Source organism: Anser brachyrhynchus (genome assembly GCF_964034855.1).
Source record: "Anser brachyrhynchus genome assembly, chromosome: Z".
Classification (NCBI taxonomy): Eukaryota; Metazoa; Chordata; class Aves; order Anseriformes; family Anatidae; genus Anser; species Anser brachyrhynchus.
Genome location: NC_137697.1, coordinates 50,234,518 through 50,253,168, shown reverse-complemented (window position 1 = coordinate 50,253,168; position 18,651 = coordinate 50,234,518).

Sequence of the window (18,651 nt, the reverse complement as noted above, 5' to 3'; positions counted from 1 at the left end):
CACTGAGAATGCACTTCAGTGAGTCCAGAGAGTGCACTGGCACCACTGGGGATGCAGTGCAGTGAGTCCAGAGAGTGCACTAGCACCACTGGGGAATGCAGTGCAGTGAGTCCAGAGAGTGCACTGGCACCACTGGGGATGCACTGCAGTGAGTCCAGAGAGTGCACTGGCACCACTGGGGATGCAGTGCAGTGAGTCCAGAGAGTGCACTGGCACCAATGGGGATGCAGTGCAGTGAGTCCAGAGAGTGCACTGGCACCACTGGGGATGCACTGCAGTGAGTCCAGAGAGTGCACTGGCACCACTGGGGATGCAGTACAGTGAGTGCACACAGTGCACTGGCACCACTGGGGATGCAGTTCAGTGAGACCAGAGAGTGCACTGGCACCACTGGGGATGCACTGCAGTGAGTCCAGAGAGAGCACTGGCACCACTTGGGATGCGGTGCAGTGAGTCCAGAGAGTGCACTGGCACCACTGGGGATGCAGTGCAGTGAGTCCAGAGAGTGCACTGGCACCAGTGGGGATGCACTGCAGTGAGTCCAGTGAGTGCACTGGCTCCACTGGGAATGCAGTGCAGTGAGTCCAGAGAGTGCACTGGCACCACTGGGGATGCAGTTCAGTGAGTCCAGAGAGTGCACTGGCACCACTGGGGATGCACTGCATTGAGTCCAGAGAGTGCACTGGCACCACTGAGAATGCACTTAAGTGAGTCCAGAGAGTGCACTGGCACCACTGGGTATGCACTGCAGTGAGTCCAGAGAGTGCACTGGCACCACTGGGGATGCACTGCAGTGAGCCCAGAGAGTGCACTGGCACCACTGGAGATGCAGTACAGTGAGTCCAGTGAATGCACTGGCAGCACTGGGGTTGCAGTGCAGTGAGTCCAGAGAGTGCACTGGCACCACTGGTGATGCAGTTTAGTGAGTCCAGAGAGTGCACTGGCACCACTGGGGATGCAGTGCAGTGAGTCCACTGAGTGTAGTGGCACCACTGGGGATGCAGTGCAGTGAGTCCAGAGAGTGTACTGGCACCACTGAGAATGCACTTCAGTGAGTCCAGAGATTGCACTGGCACCACTGGGGATGCAGTGCAGTGAGTCCAGAGAGTGCAGTGGCACCACTGGGGATGCACTGCAGTGAGTCCAGAGAGTGCACTGGCACCACTGGTGATGCAGTTTAGTGAGTCCAGAGAGTGCGCTGGCACCACTGGGGATGCAGTGCAGTGAGTCCAGTGAGTGTACTGGCGCCACTGGGGATGCAGTGCAGTGAGTCGAGAGAGTGCAGTGGCACCACTGGGGATGCACTGCAGTGAGTCCAGAGAGTGCACTGGCACCACTGGGGATGCAGTGCAGTGAGTCCAGAGAGTGCACTGGCACCACTGGGGATGCAGTGCGGTGAGTCCAGAGAGTGCACTGGCACCACTGGGGATGCAGTGCAGTGAGTCCAGAGAGTGCACTGGCACCACTGGGGATGCACTGCAGTGAGTCCAGAGAGTGCTTTGGCACCACTGGGGATGCAGTGCAGTGAGTCCAGAGAGTGCACTGGCACCACTGGGGATGCAGTGCAGTGAGTCCAGAGAGTGCACTGGCACCACTGGGGATGCAGTGCAGTGAGTCCAGAGAGTGCACTGGCACCACTGGTGATGTAGTGCAGTGTGTCCAGAGAGTGCACTGGCACCACTGGGGATGCAGTGCAGTGAGTCCAGAGAGTGCACTGGCACCACTGGGGATGCAGTGCAGTGAGTCCAGAGAGTGCACTGACACCACTGGGGATGCAGTGCAGTGAGTCCAAAGACTTCACTGGCACCACTGGGGATGCAGTGCAGTGAGTCCAGAGAGTGCACTGGCACCACAGGGGATGCAGTGAAGTGAGTGCAGAGAGTGCACTGGCACCACTGGGGATGCACTACAGTGAGTCCAGTGAATGCACTGGAACCACTGGGGATGCAGTGCAGTGAGTCCAGAGAGTGCACTAGCACCACTGGGGATGCAGTGCAGTGAGTCCAGTGAATGCACTTGAACCACTGGGGATGCAGTGCAGTGAGTCCAGAGAGTGCACTGGCACCACTGGGGATGCAGTGCAGTGAATCCTGTTAGTACACTGGCACCACTGGGGATGCAGTACAGTGAGTCCAGAGAGCTCCCTGGCACCACTGGGGATGCACTGCAGTGAGTCCAGAGAGTGCACAGGCACCACTGAGAATGCACTTCAGTGAGTCCAGAGAGTGCACTGGCACCACTGGAGATGCAGTACACTGAGTCCAGTGAATGCACTGAAACCACTGGGGATGCAGTGCAGTGAGTCCAGAGAGTGCACTGGCAGCACTGGGGATGCAGTACAGTGAGTCCAGTGAATGCACTGGAACCACTGGGGATGCAGTGCAGTGAGTCCAGAGAGTGCACTGGCACCACTGGAGATGCAGTACAGTGAGTCCAGTGAATGCACTGGAACCACTGGGGATGCAGTGCAGTGAGTCCAGAGAGTGCACTAGCACCACTGGGGATGCAGTGCAGTGAATCCTGTTAGTACACTGGCACCACTGGGGATGCAGTGCAGTGAGTCCAGAGAGCTCCCTGGCACCACTGGTGATGCACTGCAGTGAGTCCAGAGAGTGCACTGGCACCACTGGAGGTGCAGTACAGTGAGTCCAGTGAATGCACTGGAACCACTGGGGATGCAGTGCAGTGAGTCCAGAGAGTGCACTGGCAGCACTGGTGATGCAGTACTGTGAGTCCAGTGAATGCACTGGCTCCACTGGACCTGCAGTTCACTGAGTCCAGAGAGTGCACTGGCACCACTGGGGATGCAGTGCAGTGAGTCCAGAGAGTGCACTGGCACCACTGGGGATGTAGTGCAGTGACTCGAGAGAGTGCACTGGCACCACTGGGGATGCAGTGCAGTGAGTCCAGAGAGTACACTGGCACCACTGGTGATGCAGTGCAGTGAGTCCAGAGAGTGCACTGGCACCACTGGGGATGAAGTGCAGTGAGTCCAGAGAGTGCACTGGCACCACCGGGGATGCAGTGCAGTGAGTCCAGAGAGTGCACTGGCACCAGTGGGGATGCAGTGCAGTGAGTCCAGAGAGTGCACTGGCACCACTGGGGATACAGTGCAGTGAGTCCAGAGAATGCACTGGCACCACTGGGGATGCAGTGCAGTGAGTCCAGAGAGTTCACTGGCACCACTGGGGATGCACTTCAGTGACTACAGAGAGTGCACTGGCACCACTGGGGATACAGTGCAGTGAGTCCTGAGAGTGCTCTGGCACCACTGGGGATGCAGTGCAGTGAGTCCAGAGAGTGCTCTGGCACCACTGGGGATGCAGTGCAGTGAGTCCAGAGAGTGCACTGGCACCACTGGGGATGCAGTGCAGTGAGTCCAGAGAGTGCACTGGCACCACTGGGGATGCACTTCAGTGACTACAGAGAGTGCACTGGCACCACTGGGGATGCAGTGCAGTGAGTCCAGAGAGTGCTCTGGCACCACTGGGGATGCAGTGCAGTGAGTCCAGAGAGTGCACTGGCACCACTGGGGATGCAGTGCAGTGAGTCCAGAGAGTGCACTGGCACCACCTGTGATGCAGTGCAGTGAGTCCAGAGCGTGCACTGGCACCACTGGGGCTGCAGTGCAGTGAGTCCAGAGAGTGCACTGGCACCACTGGGGATGCACTGCAGTGAGTCCAGAGAGTGCACGGGCTCCACTGGGGATGCAGTGCAGTGAGTCCAGAGAGTGCACTGGCACCACTTGTGATGCAGTGCAGTCAGTCCAGTGAGTGCACTGGCACCACTGGGGATGCAGTGCAGTGAGTCCAGAGAGTGCACTGGCACCACTGGGGATGCACTGCAGTGACTCCAGAGATTGCACTGGCACCACAGGGGATACAGTGCAGTGAGTCCAAAGACTTCACTGGCACCACTGGAGATGCAGTGCAGTGAGTCCAGAGAGTGCACTGGCACCACTGGGGATGCAGTGAAGTGAGTGCAGAGAGTGCACTGGCACCACTGGGGATGCAGTGCAGTGAGTCCAGAGAGTGCACTGGAACCACCGGGGATGCAGTACAGTGAGTCCAGTGAATGCACTGGAACCACTGGGGATGCAGTGCAGTGAGTCCAGAGAGTGCACTGGCACCACTGGTGATGCAGTACTGTGAGTCCAGTGAGTGCACTGGCTCCACTGGGCCTGCAGTGCAGTGAGTCCAGAGAGTGCACTGGCACCACTGGGGATGCGGTGCAGTAAGTCCAGAGAGTGCACTGGCACCACTGGGGATGTAGTGCAGTGACTCGAGAGAGTGCACTGGCACCACTGGGGATGCACTGCAGTGAGTCCAGAGAGTACACTGGCACCACTGGTGATGCAGTGCAGTGAGTCCAGAGAGTGCACTGGCACCACTGGGGATGCAGTGCAGTGAGTCCAGAGAGTGCACTGGCACCACCGGGGATGCAGTGCAGTGAGTCCAGAGAGTGCTCTGGCACCACTGGGGATGCACTGCAGTGAGTCCAGAGAGTGCACTGGAACCACTGGGGATGCAGTGCAGTGAGTCCAGAGAATGCACTGGCACCACTGGGGATGCAGTGCAGTGAGTCCAGAGAGTTCACTGGCACCACTGGGGATGCAGTGCAGTGAGTCCAGAGAGTGCACTGGCACCACTGGGGCTTCAGTGCAGTGAGTCCAGAGAGTGCACTGGCACCACTGGGGATGCACTGCAGTGAGTCCACAGAGTGCACTGGCACCACTGGGGATGTAGTACAGTGAGTCCAGAGAGTGCACTGGCACCACTGGGGATGCAGTGCAGTGAGTCCAGAGAGTGCACTAGCACCACTGGGGATGCACTGCAGTGAGTCCAGAGAGTGCACTGGCACCACTGGGGATGCACTACAGTGAGATCAGAGATTGCACTGGCACCACAGGGGATACAGTGCAGTGAGTCCAGAGGGTGCACTGGCACCACTGGGGATGCAGTGCAGTGAGTCCAGAGAGTGCACTGGCACCAGTGGGGATGCAGTGCAGTGAGTCCAGAGAGTGCTCTGGCACCACTGGGGATGCAGTGCAGTGAGTCCAGAGAGTGCACTGGCACCACTGGGGATGCAGTGCAGTGAGTCCAGAGAGTGCACTAGCACCACTGGGGATGCAGTGCATTGAGTCCAGAGAGTGCACTGGCACCACTGGTGATGCAGTCCAGTGAGTCCAGTGAATGCACTGGCACCACTGGGGATGCTGTGCAGTGAGTGGAGAGAGTGCACTGGCACCACCTGTGATGCAGTACAGTGTGTCCAGTGAGTGCACTGGCACCACTGGGGATGCAGTGCTGTGACTCCGGAGAGCGCACTGGTACCACTGGGGATGCAGTGCAGTCAGTCCAGTGAGTACACTGGCACCTCTGGGGATGCAGTGCAGTGAGTCCAGAGAGTGCACTGGCACCACTGGGGATGCAGTGCAGTGAGTCCAGAGAGTGCACTGGCACCACTGGGGATGTGTCCAGTGAGTCCAGTGAGTGCACTGGCACCACTGGGGATGTAGTGCAGTCAGTGCAGTGAGTGCATTGGCACCACTGTGGGTGCAGTACAGTGAGTCCAGAGAGTACACTGGCACCACTGGGGATGCACTGCAGTGAGTCCAGAGAGTGCTTTGGCACCACTGGGGATGCAGTGCAGTGAGTCCAGAGAGTACACTGGCACCACTGGGGATGCACTGCAGTGAGTCCAGAGAGTGCTTTGGCACCACTGGGGATGCAGTGCAGTGAGTCCAGAGAGTGCACTGGCACCACTGGGGATGCAGTGCAGTGAGTCCAGAGAGTGCACTGGCACCACTGGGGATGTAGTGCAGTGTGTCCAGAGAGTGCACTGGCACCACTGGGGATGCAGTCCTGTGTGTCCAGTGAATGCACTGGCAGCACTGGGGATGCAGTGCAGTGAGTCCAGAGAGTGCACTGGCAGCACTGGTGATGCAGTATAGTGAGTCCAGAGAGTGCACTGGCACCACTGGGGATGCAGTGCAGTGAGTCCAGAGAGTGCACTGGCACCACTGGGGATGCACTGCAGTGAGACCAGAGAGTGCACTGGCACCACTCAGGGTGCAGTACAGTGAGTCCAGTGAGTGCACTGGCACCACTGGGGATGTAGTGCAGTGACTCGAGATAGTGCACTTGCACCACTGGGGATGCAGTGCAGTGAGTCCAGAGAGTGCACTGGCACCACTGGGGATGCAGTGCAGTGAGTCCAGAGAGTGCACTGGCACCACTGGGGATGCACTGCAGTGAGTCCAGAGAGTGCACTGGCACCACTGGGGATGCAGTACAGTGAGTGCACACAGTGCACTAGCACCACTGGGGATGCAGTGCAGTGAGACCAGAGAGTGCACTGGCACCACTGGGGATGCACTGCAGTGAGTCCAGAGAGAGCACTGGCACCACTTGGGATGCGGTGCAGTGAGTACAGAGAGTGCACTGGCACCACTGGGGATGCAGTGCAGTGAGTCCAGAGAGTGCACTGGCACCAGTGGGGATGCACTGCAGTGAGTCCAGTGAGTGCACTGGCTCCACTGGGAATGCAGTGCAGTGAGTCCAGAGAGTGCACTGGCACCACTGGGGATGCAGTTCAGTGAGTCCAGAGAGTGCACTGGCACCACTGGGGATGCACTGCATTGAGTCCAGAGAGTGCACTGGCACCACTGAGAATGCACTTAAGTGAGTCCAGAGAGTGCACTGGCACAACTGGGTATGCACTGCAGTGAGTCCAGAGAGTGCACTGGCACCACTGGGGATGCACTGCAGTGAGCCCAGAGAGTGCACTGGCACCACTGGAGATGCAGTACAGTGAGTCCAGTGAATGCACTGGCAGCACTGGTGTTGCAGTGCAGTGAGTCCAGAGAGTGCACTGGCACCACTGGTGATGCAGTTTAGTGAGTCCAGAGAGTGCACTGGCACCACTGGGGATGCAGTGCAGTGAGTCCACTGAGTGTACTGGCACCACTGGGGATGCACTGCAGTGAGTCCAGAGAGTGTACTGGCACCACTGAGAATGCACTTCAGTGAGTCCAGAGATTGCACTGGCACCACTGGGGATGCAGTGCAGTGAGTCCAGAGAGTGCAGTGGCACCACTTGGGATGCGGTGCAGTGAGTCCAGAGAGTGCACTGGCACCACTGGGGATGCAGTGCAGTGAGTCCAGAGAGTGCACTGGCACCACTGGGGATGCAGTGCACTGAGTCCAGAGAGTGTACTGGCACCACTGGGGATGCACTGCAGTGAGTCCAGAGAGTGCAGTGGCACCACTGGGGATGCACTGCAGTGAGTCCAAAGAGTGCACTGGCACCACTGGGGATGCAGTGCAGTGAGTCCAGAGAGTGCACTGACACTACTGGGGATGCAGTGCGGTGAGTCCAGAGAGTGCACTGGCACCACTGGGGATGCAGTGCAGTGAGTCCAGAGAGTGCACTGGCACCACTGGGGATGCACTGCAGTGAGTCCAGAGAGTGCACTGGCACCACTGGGGATGCAGTGCAGTGAGTCCAGAGAGTGCACTGGCACCACTGGGGATGCACTGCAGTGAGTCCAGAGAGTGCACTGGCACCACTGGGGATGCAGTGCAGTGAGTCCAGAGAGTGCACTGGCACCAATGGGGACGCAGTACAGTGAGTCCACAGAGTGCACTGGCACCACTGGGGATGCAGTGCAGTGAGTCCAGAGAGTGCACTGGCACCAATGGGGATGCAGTGCAGTGAGTCCAGAGAGTGCACTGGCACCACTGGTGATGTAGTGCAGTGTGTCCAGAGAGTGCACTGGCACCACTGGGGATGCACTTCAGTGAGCCCAGAGAGTGCACTGGCACCACTGGAGATGCAGTCCTGTGTGTCCAGTGAATGCACTGGCAGCACTGGGGATGCAGTGCAGTGAGTCCAGAGAGTGCACTGGCACCACTGGGGATGCAGTGCAGTGAGTCCAGAGAGTGCACTGGCACCACTGGGGATGCAGTGCAGTGAGTCCAGAGAGTGCACTGGCACCACTGGGGATGCACTGCAGTGAGTCCAGAGAGTGCACTGGCACCACTGGGGATGCAGTACAGTGAGTCCAGTGAGTGCACTGGCACCACTGGGGATGTAGTGCAGTGACTCGAGATAGTGCACTTGCACCACTGGGGATGCAGTGCAGTGAGTCCAGAGAGTGCACTGGCACCACTGGGGATGCACTGCAGTGAGTCCAGAGAGTGCACTGGCACCACAGGGGATGCAGTGCAGTGAGTCCAGAGAGTGCACTGGCACCACTGGGGATGCACTGCAGTGAGTCCAGAGAGTGCACAGGCGCCACTGGGGATGCAGTGCAGTGTGTCCAGAGAGTGCACTGGCACCACTGGGGATGCAGTGCAGTGAGTCCAGAGAGTGCACTGGCACCACTGGGGATGCACTTCAGTGAGTCCAGAGAGTGCACTGGCACCACTGGGGATGCAGTGCAGTGAGTCCAGAGAGTGCACTGGCACCACTGGGGATGCAGTACAGTGAGTCCAGAGAGTGCACTGGCACCACTGGGGATGCAGTACAGTGAGTCCAGAGAGTGCACTGGCACCACTGGGGATGCAGTGCAGTGAGTCCAGAGACTTCACTGGCACCACTGGTAATGCAGAGAAGTGAGTGCAGAGAGTGCAATGGCACCACTGGGGATGCAGTGCAGTGAGTCCAGAGAGTGCACTGGCACCACTGGGGATGCAGTGCAGTGAGTCCAGAGAGTGCACTGGCACCACCTGTGATGCAGTGCAGTGAGTCCAGAGAGTGCACTGGCACCACTGGGGATGCACTGCAGTGAATCCAGAGAGTGCACTGGCACCACTGGTGATGCAGTACAGTGAGTCCAGAGAGTGCACTGGCACCACTGGGGATGCAGTGCAGTGAGTCCAGAGAGTGCACTGGCACCACTGGGGATGCAGTGCAGTGAGTCCAGAGAGTGCACGGGCTCCACTGGGGATGCAGTGCAGTGAGTCCAGAGAGTGCACTGGCACCACTTGTGATGCAGTGCAGTGAGTCCAGTGAGTGCACTGGCACCAGTGGGCATGCAGTACAGTGAGTCCAGAGAGTGCACTGGCACCACTGGGGATGCAGTGCAGTGAGTCCAGAGAGTGCACTGGCACCACTGGGGATGCAGTGCAGTGAGTCCAGAGAGTGCACTGACACCACTGGGGATGCAGTGCAGTGAGTCCAAAGACTTCACTGGCACCACTGGGGATGCAGTGCAGTGAGTCCAGAGAGTGCACTGGCACCACAGGGGATGCAGTTAAGTGAGTGCAGAGAGTGCACTGGCACCACTGGGGATGCACTACAGTGAGTCCAGAGAGTGCACTGGCACCACTGGGGATGCAGTGCAGTGAGTCCAGAGAGTGCACTGGCACCACTGGTGATGTAGTGCAGTGTGTCCAGAGAGTGCACTGGCACCACTGGGGATGCACTGCAGTGAGCCCAGAGAGTGCACTGGCACCACTGGAGATGCAGTCCTGTGTGTCCAGTGAATGCACTGGCAGCACTGGGGATGCAGTGCAGTGAGTCCAGAGAGTGCACTGGCACCACTGGGGATGCAGTGCAGTGAGTCCAGAGAGTGCTTTGCCACCACTGGGGATGCAGTGCAGTGAGTCCAGAGAGTGCACTGGCACCACTGGGGATGCGGTGCCGGGAGTCCAGAGAGTGCTTTGCCACCACTGGGGATGCACTGCAGTGAGTCCAGAGAGTGCACTGGCACCACTGAGAATGCACTTCAGTGAGTCCAGAGAGTGCACTGGCACCACTGGGGATGCAGTGCAGTGAGTCCAGAGAGTGCACTAGCACCACTGGGGAATGCAGTGCAGTGAGTCCAGAGAGTGCACTGGCACCACTGGGGATGCACTGCAGTGAGTCCAGAGAGTGCACTGGCACCACTGGGGATGCAGTGCAGTGAGTCCAGAGAGTGCACTGGCACCAATGGGGATGCAGTGCAGTGAGTCCAGAGAGTGCACTGGCACCACTGGGGATGCACTGCAGTGAGTCCAGAGAGTGCACTGGCACCACTGGGGATGCAGTACAGTGAGTGCACACAGTGCACTAGCACCACTGGGGATGCAGTTCAGTGAGACCAGAGAGTGCACTGGCACCACTGGGGATGCACTGCAGTGAGTCCAGAGAGAGCACTGGCACCACTTGGGATGCGGTGCAGTGAGTCCAGAGAGTGCACTGGCACCACTGGGGATGCAGTGCAGTGAGTCCAGAGAGTGCACTGGCACCAGTGGGGATGCACTGCAGTGAGTCCAGTGAGTGCACTGGCTCCACTGGGAATGCAGTGCAGTGAGTCCAGAGAGTGCACTGGCACCACTGGGGATGCAGTTCAGTGAGTCCAGAGAGTGCACTGGCACCACTGGGGATGCACTGCATTGAGTCCAGAGAGTGCACTGGCACCACTGAGAATGCACTTAAGTGAGTCCAGAGAGTGCACTGGCACCACTGGGTATGCACTGCAGTGAGTCCAGAGAGTGCACTGGCACCACTGGGGATGCACTGCAGTGAGCCCAGAGAGTGCACTGGCACCACTGGAGATGCAGTACAGTGAGTCCAGTGAATGCACTGGCAGCACTGGGGTTGCAGTGCAGTGAGTCCAGAGAGTGCACTGGCACCACTGGTGATGCAGTTTAGTGAGTCCAGAGAGTGCACTGGCACCACTGGGGATGCAGTGCAGTGAGTCCACTGAGTGTAGTGGCACCACTGGGGATGCAGTGCAGTGAGTCCAGAGAGTGTACTGGCACCACTGAGAATGCACTTCAGTGAGTCCAGAGATTGCACTGGCACCACTGGGGATGCAGTGCAGTGAGTCCAGAGAGTGCAGTGGCACCACTGGGGATGCACTGCAGTGAGTCCAGAGAGTGCACTGGCACCACTGGTGATGCAGTTTAGTGAGTCCAGAGAGTGCGCTGGCACCACTGGGGATGCGGTGCAGTGAGTCCAGTGAGTGTACTGGCGCCACTGGGGATGCAGTGCAGTGAGTCGAGAGAGTGCAGTGGCACCACTGGGGATGCACTGCAGTGAGTCCAGAGAGTGCACTGGCACCACTGGGGATGCAGTGCAGTGAGTCCAGAGAGTGCACTGGCACCACTGGGGATGCAGTGCGGTGAGTCCAGAGAGTGCACTGGCACCACTGGGGATGCAGTGCAGTGAGTCCAGAGAGTGCACTGGCACCACTGGGGATGCACTGCAGTGAGTCCAGAGAGTGCTTTGGCACCACTGGGGATGCAGTGCAGTGAGTCCAGAGAGTGCACTGGCACCACTGGGGATGCAGTGCAGTGAGTCCAGAGAGTGCACTGGCACCACTGGGGATGCAGTGCAGTGAGTCCAGAGAGTGCACTGGCACCACTGGTGATGTAGTGCAGTGTGTCCAGAGAGTGCACTGGCACCACTGGGGATGCAGTGCAGTGAGTCCAGAGAGTGCACTGGCACCACTGGGGATGCAGTGCAGTGAGTCCAGAGAGTGCACTGACACCACTGGGGATGCAGTGCAGTGAGTCCAAAGACTTCACTGGCACCACTGGGGATGCAGTGCAGTGAGTCCAGAGAGTGCACTGGCACCACAGGGGATGCAGTGAAGTGAGTGCAGAGAGTGCACTGGCACCACTGGGGATGCACTACAGTGAGTCCAGTGAATGCACTGGAACCACTGGGGATGCAGTGCAGTGAGTCCAGAGAGTGCACTAGCACCACTGGGGATGCAGTGCAGTGAGTCCAGTGAATGCACTTGAACCACTGGGGATGCAGTGCAGTGAGTCCAGAGAGTGCACTGGCACCACTGGGGATGCAGTGCAGTGAATCCTGTTAGTACACTGGCACCACTGGGGATGCAGTACAGTGAGTCCAGAGAGCTCCCTGGCACCACTGGGGATGCACTGCAGTGAGTCCAGAGAGTGCACAGGCACCACTGAGAATGCACTTCAGTGAGTCCAGAGAGTGCACTGGCACCACTGGAGATGCAGTACACTGAGTCCAGTGAATGCACTGAAACCACTGGGGATGCAGTGCAGTGAGTCCAGAGAGTGCACTGGCAGCACTGGGGATGCAGTACAGTGAGTCCAGTGAATGCACTGGAACCACTGGGGATGCAGTGCAGTGAGTCCAGAGAGTGCACTGGCACCACTGGAGATGCAGTACAGTGAGTCCAGTGAATGCACTGGAACCACTGGGGATGCAGTGCAGTGAGTCCAGAGAGTGCACTAGCACCACTGGGGATGCAGTGCAGTGAATCCTGTTAGTACACTGGCACCACTGGGGATGCAGTGCAGTGAGTCCAGAGAGCTCCCTGGCACCACTGGTGATGCACTGCAGTGAGTCCAGAGAGTGCACTGGCACCACTGGAGGTGCAGTACAGTGAGTCCAGTGAATGCACTGGAACCACTGGGGATGCAGTGCAGTGAGTCCAGAGAGTGCACTGGCAGCACTGGTGATGCAGTACTGTGAGTCCAGTGAATGCACTGGCTCCACTGGACCTGCAGTTCACTGAGTCCAGAGAGTGCACTGGCACCACTGGGGATGCAGTGCAGTGAGTCCAGAGAGTGCACTGGCACCACTGGGGATGTAGTGCAGTGACTCGAGAGAGTGCACTGGCACCACTGGGGATGCAGTGCAGTGAGTCCAGAGAGTACACTGGCACCACTGGTGATGCAGTGCAGTGAGTCCAGAGAGTGCACTGGCACCACTGGGGATGAAGTGCAGTGAGTCCAGAGAGTGCACTGGCACCACCGGGGATGCAGTGCAGTGAGTCCAGAGAGTGCACTGGCACCAGTGGGGATGCAGTGCAGTGAGTCCAGAGAGTGCACTGGCACCACTGGGGATACAGTGCAGTGAGTCCAGAGAATGCACTGGCACCACTGGGGATGCAGTGCAGTGAGTCCAGAGAGTTCACTGGCACCACTGGGGATGCACTTCAGTGACTACAGAGAGTGCACTGGCACCACTGGGGATACAGTGCAGTGAGTCCTGAGAGTGCTCTGGCACCACTGGGGATGCAGTGCAGTGAGTCCAGAGAGTGCTCTGGCACCACTGGGGATGCAGTGCAGTGAGTCCAGAGAGTGCACTGGCACCACTGGGGATGCAGTGCAGTGAGTCCAGAGAGTGCACTGGCACCACTGGGGATGCACTTCAGTGACTACAGAGAGTGCACTGGCACCACTGGGGATGCAGTGCAGTGAGTCCAGAGAGTGCTCTGGCACCACTGGGGATGCAGTGCAGTGAGTCCAGAGAGTGCACTGGCACCACTGGGGATGCAGTGCAGTGAGTCCAGAGAGTGCACTGGCACCACCTGTGATGCAGTGCAGTGAGTCCAGAGCGTGCACTGGCACCACTGGGGCTGCAGTGCAGTGAGTCCAGAGAGTGCACTGGCACCACTGGGGATGCACTGCAGTGAGTCCAGAGAGTGCACGGGCTCCACTGGGGATGCAGTGCAGTGAGTCCAGAGAGTGCACTGGCACCACTTGTGATGCAGTGCAGTCAGTCCAGTGAGTGCACTGGCACCACTGGGGATGCAGTGCAGTGAGTCCAGAGAGTGCACTGGCACCACTGGGGATGCACTGCAGTGACTCCAGAGATTGCACTGGCACCACAGGGGATACAGTGCAGTGAGTCCAAAGACTTCACTGGCACCACTGGAGATGCAGTGCAGTGAGTCCAGAGAGTGCACTGGCACCACTGGGGATGCAGTGAAGTGAGTGCAGAGAGTGCACTGGCACCACTGGGGATGCAGTGCAGTGAGTCCAGAGAGTGCACTGGAACCACCGGGGATGCAGTACAGTGAGTCCAGTGAATGCACTGGAACCACTGGGGATGCAGTGCAGTGAGTCCAGAGAGTGCACTGGCACCACTGGTGATGCAGTACTGTGAGTCCAGTGAGTGCACTGGCTCCACTGGGCCTGCAGTGCAGTGAGTCCAGAGAGTGCACTGGCACCACTGGGGATGCGGTGCAGTAAGTCCAGAGAGTGCACTGGCACCACTGGGGATGTAGTGCAGTGACTCGAGAGAGTGCACTGGCACCACTGGGGATGCACTGCAGTGAGTCCAGAGAGTACACTGGCACCACTGGTGATGCAGTGCAGTGAGTCCAGAGAGTGCACTGGCACCACTGGGGATGCAGTGCAGTGAGTCCAGAGAGTGCACTGGCACCACCGGGGATGCAGTGCAGTGAGTCCAGAGAGTGCTCTGGCACCACTGGGGATGCACTGCAGTGAGTCCAGAGAGTGCACTGGAACCACTGGGGATGCAGTGCAGTGAGTCCAGAGAATGCACTGGCACCACTGGGGATGCAGTGCAGTGAGTCCAGAGAGTTCACTGGCACCACTGGGGATGCAGTGCAGTGAGTCCAGAGAGTGCACTGGCACCACTGGGGCTTCAGTGCAGTGAGTCCAGAGAGTGCACTGGCACCACTGGGGATGCACTGCAGTGAGTCCACAGAGTGCACTGGCACCACTGGGGATGTAGTACAGTGAGTCCAGAGAGTGCACTGGCACCACTGGGGATGCAGTGCAGTGAGTCCAGAGAGTGCACTAGCACCACTGGGGATGCACTGCAGTGAGTCCAGAGAGTGCACTGGCACCACTGGGGATGCACTACAGTGAGATCAGAGATTGCACTGGCACCACAGGGGATACAGTGCAGTGAGTCCAGAGGGTGCACTGGCACCACTGGGGATGCAGTGCAGTGAGTCCAGAGAGTGCACTGGCACCAGTGGGGATGCAGTGCAGTGAGTCCAGAGAGTGCTCTGGCACCACTGGGGATGCAGTGCAGTGAGTCCAGAGAGTGCACTGGCACCACTGGGGATGCAGTGCAGTGAGTCCAGAGAGTGCACTAGCACCACTGGGGATGCAGTGCATTGAGTCCAGAGAGTGCACTGGCACCACTGGTGATGCAGTCCAGTGAGTCCAGTGAATGCACTGGCACCACTGGGGATGCTGTGCAGTGAGTGGAGAGAGTGCACTGGCACCACCTGTGATGCAGTACAGTGTGTCCAGTGAGTGCACTGGCACCACTGGGGATGCAGTGCTGTGACTCCGGAGAGCGCACTGGTACCACTGGGGATGCAGTGCAGTCAGTCCAGTGAGTACACTGGCACCTCTGGGGATGCAGTGCAGTGAGTCCAGAGAGTGCACTGGCACCACTGGGGATGCAGTGCAGTGAGTCCAGAGAGTGCACTGGCACCACTGGGGATGTGTCCAGTGAGTCCAGTGAGTGCACTGGCACCACTGGGGATGTAGTGCAGTCAGTGCAGTGAGTGCATTGGCACCACTGTGGGTGCAGTACAGTGAGTCCAGAGAGTACACTGGCACCACTGGGGATGCACTGCAGTGAGTCCAGAGAGTGCTTTGGCACCACTGGGGATGCAGTGCAGTGAGTCCAGAGAGTGCACTGGCACCACTGGGGATGCAGTGCAGTGAGTCCAGAGAGTGCACTGGCACCAATGGGGACGCAGTACAGTGAGTCCACAGAGTGCACTGGCACCACTGGGGATGCAGTGCAGTGAGTCCAGAGAGTGCACTGGCACCACTGGGGATGTAGTGCAGTGTGTCCAGAGAGTGCACTGGCACCACTGGGGATGCAGTCCTGTGTGTCCAGTGAATGCACTGGCAGCACTGGGGATGCAGTGCAGTGAGTCCAGAGAGTGCACTGGCAGCACTGGTGATGCAGTATAGTGAGTCCAGAGAGTGCACTGGCACCACTGGGGATGCAGTGCAGTGAGTCCAGAGAGTGCACTGGCACCACTGGGGATGCACTGCAGTGAGACCAGAGAGTGCACTGGCACCACTCAGGGTGCAGTACAGTGAGTCCAGTGAGTGCACTGGCACCACTGGGGATGTAGTGCAGTGACTCGAGATAGTGCACTTGCACCACTGGGGATGCAGTGCAGTGAGTCCAGAGAGTGCACTGGCACCACTGGGGATGCAGTGCAGTGAGTCCAGAGAGTGCACTGGCACCACTGGGGATGCACTGCAGTGAGTCCAGAGAGTGCACTGGCACCACTGGGGATGCAGTACAGTGAGTGCACACAGTGCACTAGCACCACTGGGGATGCAGTGCAGTGAGACCAGAGAGTGCACTGGCACCACTGGGGATGCACTGCAGTGAGTCCAGAGAGAGCACTGGCACCACTTGGGATGCGGTGCAGTGAGTACAGAGAGTGCACTGGCACCACTGGGGATGCAGTGCAGTGAGTCCAGAGAGTGCACTGGCACCAGTGGGGATGCACTGCAGTGAGTCCAGTGAGTGCACTGGCTCCACTGGGAATGCAGTGCAGTGAGTCCAGAGAGTGCACTGGCACCACTGGGGATGCAGTTCAGTGAGTCCAGAGAGTGCACTGGCACCACTGGGGATGCACTGCATTGAGTCCAGAGAGTGCACTGGCACCACTGAGAATGCACTTAAGTGAGTCCAGAGAGTGCACTGGCACAACTGGGTATGCACTGCAGTGAGTCCAGAGAGTGCACTGGCACCACTGGGGATGCACTGCAGTGAGCCCAGAGAGTGCACTGGCACCACTGGAGATGCAGTACAGTGAGTCCAGTGAATGCACTGGCAGCACTGGTGTTGCAGTGCAGTGAGTCCAGAGAGTGCACTGGCACCACTGGTGATGCAGTTTAGTGAGTCCAGAGAGTGCACTGGCACCACTGGGGATGCAGTGCAGTGAGTCCACTGAGTGTACTGGCACCACTGGGGATGCACTGCAGTGAGTCCAGAGAGTGTACTGGCACCACTGAGAATGCACTTCAGTGAGTCCAGAGATTGCACTGGCACCACTGGGGATGCAGTGCAGTGAGTCCAGAGAGTGCAGTGGCACCACTTGGGATGCGGTGCAGTGAGTCCAGAGAGTGCACTGGCACCACTGGGGATGCAGTGCAGTGAGTCCAGAGAGTGCACTGGCACCACTGGGGATGCAGTGCACTGAGTCCAGAGAGTGTACTGGCACCACTGGGGATGCACTGCAGTGAGTCCAGAGAGTGCAGTGGCACCACTGGGGATGCACTGCAGTGAGTCCAAAGAGTGCACTGGCACCACTGGGGATGCAGTGCAGTGAGTCCAGAGAGTGCACTGACACTACTGGGGATGCAGTGCGGTGAGTCCAGAGAGTGCACTGGCACCACTGGGGATGCAGTGCAGTGAGTCCAGAGAGTGCACTGGCACCACTGGGGATGCACTGCAGTGAGTCCAGAGAGTGCACTGGCACCACTGGGGATGCAGTGCAGTGAGTCCAGAGAGTGCACTGGCACCACTGGGGATGCACTGCAGTGAGTCCAGAGAGTGCACTGGCACCACTGGGGATGCAGTGCAGTGAGTCCAGAGAGTGCACTGGCACCAATGGGGACGCAGTACAGTGAGTCCACAGAGTGCACTGGCACCACTGGGGATGCAGTGCAGTGAGTCCAGAGAGTGCACTGGCACCAATGGGGATGCAGTGCAGTGAGTCCAGAGAGTGCACTGGCACCACTGGTGATGTAGTGCAGTGTGTCCAGAGAGTGCACTGGCACCACTGGGGATGCACTTCAGTGAGCCCAGAGAGTGCACTGGCACCACTGGAGATGCAGTCCTGTGTGTCCAGTGAATGCACTGGCAGCACTGGGGATGCAGTGCAGTGAGTCCAGAGAGTGCACTGGCACCACTGGGGATGCAGTGCAGTGAGTCCAGAGAGTGCACTGGCACCACTGGGGATGCAGTGCAGTGAGTCCAGAGAGTGCACTGGCACCACTGGGGATGCACTGCAGTGAGTCCAGAGAGTGCACTGGCACCACTGGGGATGCAGTACAGTGAGTCCAGTGAGTGCACTGGCACCACTGGGGATGTAGTGCAGTGACTCGAGATAGTGCACTTGCACCACTGGGGATGCAGTGCAGTGAGTCCAGAGAGTGCACTGGCACCACTGGGGATGCACTGCAGTGAGTCCAGAGAGTGCACTGGCACCACAGGGGATGCAGTGCAGTGAGTCCAGAGAGTGCACTGGCACCACTGGGGATGCACTGCAGTGAGTCCAGAGAGTGCACAGGCGCCACTGGGGATGCAGTGCAGTGTGTCCAGAGAGTGCACTGGCACCACTGGGGATGCAGTGCAGTGAGTCCAGAGAGTGCACTGGCACCACTGGGGATGCACTTCAGTGAGTCCAGAGAGTGCACTGGCACCACTGGGGATGCAGTGCAGTGAGTCCAGAGAGTGCACTGGCACCACTGGGGATGCAGTACAGTGAGTCCAGAGAGTGCACTGGCACCACTGGGGATGCAGTACAGTGAGTCCAGAGAGTGCACTGGCACCACTGGGGATGCAGTGCAGTGAGTCCAGAGACTTCACTGGCACCACTGGTAATGCAGAGAAGTGAGTGCAGAGAGTGCAATGGCACCACTGGGGATGCAGTGCAGTGAGTCCAGAGAGTGCACTGGCACCACTGGGGATGCAGTGCAGTGAGTCCAGAGAGTGCACTGGCACCACCTGTGATGCAGTGCAGTGAGTCCAGAGAGTGCACTGGCACCACTGGGGATGCACTGCAGTGAATCCAGAGAGTGCACTGGCACCACTGGTGATGCAGTACAGTGAGTCCAGAGAGTGCACTGGCACCACTGGGGATGCAGTGCAGTGAGTCCAGAGAGTGCACTGGCACCACTGGGGATGCAGTGCAGTGAGTCCAGAGAG